Source organism: Cydia pomonella, chromosome 11 (genome assembly GCF_033807575.1).
Source record: "Cydia pomonella isolate Wapato2018A chromosome 11, ilCydPomo1, whole genome shotgun sequence".
In the NCBI taxonomy this organism is placed as follows: domain Eukaryota; kingdom Metazoa; phylum Arthropoda; class Insecta; order Lepidoptera; family Tortricidae; genus Cydia; species Cydia pomonella.
Genome location: NC_084713.1, coordinates 22,163,319 through 22,171,056, shown reverse-complemented (window position 1 = coordinate 22,171,056; position 7,738 = coordinate 22,163,319).

Here is a 7,738-nt window from a genome sequence, read left to right as displayed (position 1 = left end):
GAAACAACGGTTTCTTTTTGCCTAACTATTTACTGGCCTGTATTCAATTAAATTCAGTTCATTTATTTCAGGTCAAAATAGGCCCATTTAGTTTGTTAGTAATTACATAATACTAGATTAAATTAAACATTTACATTTTCAAAATTGAAATAAAATGAAATAAAAATAAAACAATATCATAATAAATGTCAAAATTGGTCAATCAAAACGAAAATCAAACATTAAATTACAATTAAAATATAAAAATGGTCGAAACCAATGATTAAATTAAAATATTAAAAAGATTAAAATAATAATGAACATATACAAAAAAGTCAATGTAAATAAATAAATTAATATTTCCATTTTATTTAATATATCTGACTAGAATTTTAATTTGTATAATCTAATGACATAAAATGTGACAGTCAAACCTGCCTGCAATAATTTGGAATCAAGATTTTTGTTTAATTTATACCTAGATCATGCCGCACTGGTTGGGTCAAGTTTTAGGGTCCTGTAAAGTTAAAGTTATTTAAAAATTAATCTATTTTTTTTTAGTTATAAAACATTATAGGAGTATGAGCATATTTACAAACTGGTATAAGTATGGTTCCCTATTTGGAGTTTTCATAGGAGGAACTAATAGAAATATTGGAAAAAATAAAAATGTGTTTTTTTCTACCTACTTTTCGATTCGAAATTACAAAATAACTGTAAATGCCAAGTACATCATAGGCCGATTTGTAGAAAATTTCAAGGAGTACTGTTATGCATTAACCATGTACCCCTCCCCTTGATCGACATCAACCTCTCCACATTCTCCTAATATGCTACTATTGGGACAGTTTTGCTCCTTAGTGTATCTTAAATAGCTGTATACTTTTGGCTTGTTTACCTATATGATTTTATTAGTTTAAAGTATTATTTTTATTGACTCGTAGAAAAAGTATTGTATACAATAGTGATATAATCAAGGTTTTCAATCTCGTACCTCACTTTGGCTACTCAGCAAGCTTCGTTGCCAAAACACGGTACTCGACTGAAAAGCTCTCTATTATACCACGATGTATAAAATACTATTCTGTCCCGCCCATGAAGCCGTTGACTAAGGGTGCGTCCTATAATATATACGCACTTTTGGAATAATTTCAGTTTACAAACGTTAAAAATGTATACTAATCTTATGTATAATAAAGTAAACGTATACTTTCAATTAGTATAACATAAAAATAATATAACATACGACATATGGCTGTTTGGTATAATATACATATAAGTTAAGCTCATTTCATATAACTATCATAATATATACATATTAAAATATAAATATCATCTTATATAATTAAGTAATAAAATTAGTAGGATGACCTAGAATTTCAAACCTCATAGAACACACTACTAGAAAAAAAACTGCTAAAAGTGGGTTAGGTTAGGTTAGAACTGTGACCCCCTAGATAAATAAATTGTTTCCAGAATAGGTAGCAGGTTCTGCAGGTTAGGTTAGAACTCTGAGGCTTCGGAAAAAGAAACTGTTAACAGAAATGTGGGTTAGGTTAGGTTAGAACTGTGACCCTCTAAATAAAGAAATTAGCACCAGAATTACCACAGAAAAAAGCTGCAATCTGTAATAGATAAATACGGAGCAAACTACGTTGAAATATAAATTCGCCTAGTATAGATGTTTCAAATACATTGCTCATTTCATAATAATTTAAAAACTGTATCTGTTCATTAACTAACACACAAAAATATATTTAAATAATGTAATTTCGGTAGTGGTTCGGTATTTTTAATGTATGATATTTGTTTTGTATGTTATATTATTTCAACGTTATACCTTTCTAATGTTATCGTAAACAATGATATATGTAGTGTTTATTATACAATTTACAATTATAGAATTCGTTGTTATACATATTGCATGTTATTGCAATTGAATGTTATTCCGATCAAAATTATACAAATTGAATTTATACATTCAGAGTGATATATTATAGGTTTGTATACGTTCTATTACTTACCCGTTGACTAATGTCACTACTCAACTACTCTTAACTCACGAAATACGGAACTCTTACATTTTTTTATTCAGTCTTGACTTCTTTCGTTGAATTTTGAATCTCATGGTGACCTATTGGTCACAAGTCTTAGTGGCATGACCTTCACCGTTACTCTTTAGATATCTGGCTATTATGGCAGATCTTAATATAGCTCCTAGTTTTTTTTATTACAGAAATTAAATATGATACTTAACACTTTTGTGTTTGAGCTAGTTCGGTTTGTCTTCATTATTTTTCATCATCATCATCTCCCTAGTATTGTCCTGGCGTTTTGCCACAGCTCAGTTATGGAGCTTGGAAACCGGTTGGTAACGGCGGCGGGCGGTGCAGTAGTACAGTCAGCACCAATAGTAGCGGATGAAACAACGCGCCAAAGGTATCTGAGGGCCTACCGCGAACCACATTCAACGTGTTGGCTCTCTGTCGTACTTGTAAATTTGTACGTAAGTGTGACAGAGAGGCAACACGTCGGACGTGGTTTGCGGTAGGCCCTCTGATATTTCGGATAACTTAAGTATGTACTTTACAGTCTTAATTGTTATACATATAGAACCATCACTTATTGTTAAGCTGAGAGCTTGTATACTTTTGAAGCGTTGTTTGATCCGCTACTTTTGATGCTGACTGTACATAGCTGTGGGCATTTTTATGATATAAATATATAATTAATAAATATTAGGGGACATCTTACACAGATCGACCTAGCCCCAAACTGAGCAAAGCTTGTACTATGGCTACTAGGCATACTTATATACATAAATACATACTTATACAGACCCTGAAATCCCACGTAGGGTTACTTCTCAGGAATGCTCTGACATTAATATTTTTTTAATTAGAACAAAAGATAAAAAAATAAATTTTTCGAACAAAAGTCACATCAAATCATCATTTGTCCAATGGCTAGGGACACACTGTATACATAGAAAACACCCATGTCTCAGGAGTAAACATCCAGTGTTGGCCGAAATTTATTTATAATTCAACATACCCAACATTCATTGTAACCGCCCGTTACGGTTTACGGTTCAATTTATAATGGTTATTGGTCAATTCTAATTAAATCAAAGGTTGGTTAGGTACACAAATCTAAAAATAAAATTGGGAAGATCAATTTTAGTCGTTTAATAAAATCATAATTAAAGTTATCTGACGATTGACGTCAAGCGACGTGACGTGACGTGATGTTGGCCTACGTGACGTGCGACCGGTAGCCTTGTCTTGACGTCACGACCATTTGTCTTCGTAGTAATAAGTCTTGAAGGCAAGGCACATGCCTACATTATGATTAGGACTATGTATGTGGCTTACATCATTTTAATGGTGTGTTTCCGAAAAGGGATAGAGTAGCTACTGATGCGCCGTCTGAAAGTTTCCAAAATTGCGAAATTTCAGAAACTTCTCATAATTTTGTACGGAAATCAATAAATAAATATTATAGGACATTATTACACAAATTGACTAAGTCCCACAGTAAGCTCAATAAGGCTTGTGTTGAGGGTACTTAGACAACGATATATGTATATAATATATAAATATTTAAATACATAGAAAACACCCATGACTCAGAAACAAATATCCATGCTCATCACAATTATAAATGCCCTTACCAGGATTTGAACCCGGGACCATCAGCTTCGTAGGCAGGGTCACTACCCACTAGGCCAAACCGGTCGTCAAAATAATAATATCCATTTCTAAAATATCCATTTTCTTTATTTCTTGTGGAATATTTCATGAGATTTCCCAGAACTTTTCCAAATAAATAAATAAATATTTTAGGGGCAGTCTTACACATACACCGTGTTTTTTTTAAGTCCTTTAATTTCCTGAGCTCAAATTAAGAAACCAGTATTCTAATTAACTCCATTTTGGAGATAATTAATGATTTATTCTTCTTTTTTTTTTTCTTTTGAGTTTTTCGGAACTTATGTACGAAATATCATTTGATATTTACCATTAGCTTTTCGGTGAAGGAAAACATCGTGAGGAAACCTGCATACATCTGTGAAGAAATTCAAAGGTGTATGTGAAGTCCCCAATCCGCATTGGGCTAGCGTGGGGACTATAGCCCGAGCCCTCTCGCACATGAGAAGAGGCCTGTGCCCAGCAGTGGGACGTATATAGGCTGAATTATTATTATTATTATTATTTGTCTGTCTTACCATATCTCGGGACCATGGGGTCCCGGACCTTTGGGAGGCATGCGTGGAGCCGAAGCCAACAGCGCAGAGGCCCTTTAAGACAAATTAATCTAAAAGCAAGGGATACACGTGGCGGATACCATCCCCGAGCGCACAACATGATACATCCGGAGATGGTCCCCGCCAGGTGCAAAGACTATTGCAGTGCAGCACTTTTGTGCTGCGATGGGATCTAAGGTCATAAGGCTATTGATTTGAAAGTTGGATGGACTGGATAATGGGCTATAGGAGGAGACTAACGGACACCTGCCGTGACAATCAGTCTCGGAATTGTTTAAGACAGGTGGTGACTCGCCAACTCATTGAGTGGGCCCCACAACGGCCGCACGCACAGTGCGACAATAGGGCAACACTTTGGAGCGGCTGTGAGGTTGTCGAGAGGTGAGTCTGCGGCAGCCAGATCCCGGTAATCCGTTCAGCAGGCCGCCGGCGTTATGACATTTTACACTTCCAACCTGGAGCATAGGTCCCGCTCTTGCGACTCCACTCTGGCCGGCCGGTGAAGGCAAGCGCAGAGGCGAGGGCCAAATAAAAGGACCCTCTGGAATAGGGGTCCGCGGTGTCGCCACTCACCGTCAGCTCGCCACAAGCTGCCCCCGCGGGTTTATTATTATTATTATTATTTTCTAATGAGACCTCTACGAGCGTGTAGCGTGAGCGCGCGCTCGCCTTAGGACCTGAGGACCTACAGCGAACCACGTTCGACGTGTTGCCTCCCTGTCACATTTACGTGCAAAGTTACACGTGCGACAGAGAGGCAACACGTCAAACGTGGTTCGCGGTAAGCCCTCTGTTTACATATTGATTAGTGTTTAGTATGAGTTCATACATTTGCTATTAAACGCAAGTACTATCTCGGACATTTGATATGTCACAGTTTTCAATTGTTTGATGAATTTAAACATAATGTAAAATAACGCTATTAATTTAAAGATCCGTCTGAGCCGATGGTCCTGGGTTCGAATCCCAGTAAGGGCATTTATTTGTGTTAAAACACCTATGATTCTTAAATACACAGAAAACACCCATGATTCAGTCGTCAATCATGGGTGGTTTCTATGTATTTAAGTATTTATATCGTTGTCTAAGTACTCACAACACAAGCCTTCTTGAGCTCACCGTGGGGCTTAGTCAATCTATGTAAGACAGTCCTCTAATGTTAATGACTAAATAAAAATTAAAATAATAAAAAAATAACTATTCCATTCAGTTTCCTAAAATGTACTTAGCCATGCCCCTAAATTAACGGAGTTAAAAAAACACCGTGTATAGAACTAGCCCCAAACTAAGCATTGATGCAGCATGGGTACTAGGCGACGATATATACATACTTATACAGGGTGGAAAAAAATCTATGGCTGACTACTTTAAATCCTTTAGTTAGCTCATTTCACTCAAAGGAAACTTTCCTTTATTTTTGAAAAGAAACAAAACTGCATTCAAAGATCATCTGAAATTCGTTTGTCTCATCCGGGAATCGAACCAACTAAAAATTAAAAAAAGAAACCCTCGCTATTTCATTATACGAATCAGTAGGAATATTGTTCAGGATAGGATTTGTCTCCAATAAAACATTTTAATTTCGCGCTTTGTTCTACTGACATTTGTCTGACCGGCTATACATTCGAAACAGTGCTATGGTTAAGAAACAAGAAACTGCTGATTAAGGTGTACGTCTGGAGTATAGCTCTCTATGGAAGTGAAACGTAGACAACGACCCTAAGAGACAGGAAGAGAATGGAAGCATTTGAAATGTGGTGCTGGAGACGAATAGAAGACATTAATTGGAGAGACAAGATAAAGAATGAAGAGGTGCTACGAAGAGTGAGTGAAAGAAGAGCTATTCTACACACTATAGAAAACAGACGCGGAAAAATGATTGGACATTTAATACGATACGATCACTTCCTTAAAACTATCCTGGAGGGGCGGATAGCACGCAAGCGAGGTAGAGGAAAACCCAGTCAAAGAGTTGGCGCAAGATAGGAAAAGCTGGAAGATACTCCACCGACAAAAGAATAACTCTTAAGTTCATGTTGATGATGATGATGCTATGGTTAACTGTAACTGTGACCAAACAGCGCGCGAACTGTTTTATGGTCTTATAATTTACGTTTGCTACTCAATGGACTGGTTACGATATAAAAAAAAATTAAAAAAAATATTATAGGACATTATTACACAAATTGACTAAGTCCCACAGTAAGCTCAATAAGGCTTGTGTTGAGGGTACTTAGAATATTTATAAATACTTAAATACATAGAAAACACCCATGACTCAGGAACAAATATCCATGCTCATCACACGAATAAATGCCCTTACCAGGATTTGAACCCGGGACCATCGGCGTCGTAGGCAGGGTCACTACCCACTAGGCCAGACCGGTCGTCTAAATTAAATTAAATATCAATTAACTACACATAATAAATGCACTTAACGTTATAGGTAGATCAATAAGGATAACGAATGCGAAAAAATCGCGGATATTTACCTATAAACATATTAATTCTGTGAAAAGACGTTAAACAAGTAAACATGTTCGAGGTCGCGAGGGTTTTCCCCTGAGCTTGCTCTTTGACAAAGATATTTACATGACACAAGTTTAGGCTTAAAAGAACGGAAATAATAGGGTTAAAGTTCACGGTAGACATTCACCCTTTATGCTGACCTGGATATATTAGATAGCAGGCTAGAACCCCTAGCCAGCAATGCCGGATTTAGAGGTCTGGAGGCCTCGGGCAATAAAGGTGTGGAGGCCCCCTGGCCCCAAATTTTTTCCAAATAAAATGGTAAATTTACCGAATTCTCTATTGTGGGGGGGGGGCTCTTTTGTGGAGGCCTGGGGCAGTAGCCCCGGTTGCCCTCCCCTAAATCCGGCCCTGCTAGCCAGTGATGTATCCCCTAGCCATATACTATGGATAAACCCGTGAAAATGTAGGTCATGTCATAAGGAACCACTTTTATTCAGGAACTTTTCCTGAGGTCACAAAAGTGTCTGTTTTTACTTCTCATGCTTATTATGCTCTATAGAGCATAAAGTAAAATCATCTATTATGATCTTCATTTACTTAGCAATAAAGTCCAAAATCAGTCATACAAACTGCCAGCTCTGCCAGCGCGCCCCCGTCCGGCGCGCCCCGTGCCCTCGACCGGCCCGAGTCCGATTTTGTTTAGTCTTGTAAAAAATAAGGTAAAATAACCTAAAATATTCGATGTTTTTGTTTATTTACTCACAAGTAAAAAATAGAGTATACACTTCTAGCATAAAGGCCCCGTGTTATCGTCGACCTTTAACGGTCCTCGCTGTTGCTTCGGATAACATGGGTCGCTTTATGCCCTAGTTGTATAATCTACTATTTTTCGTCGATATTTGCTGCGAACAGCTAATAATAATAATAATGCCACTAATTTTGTTTGAATTTTTCTGAATAAAATGGCTACCTTATGATTGTTAAATTATTGTGGACTAGATAATCTTGTCTGTTATGTGA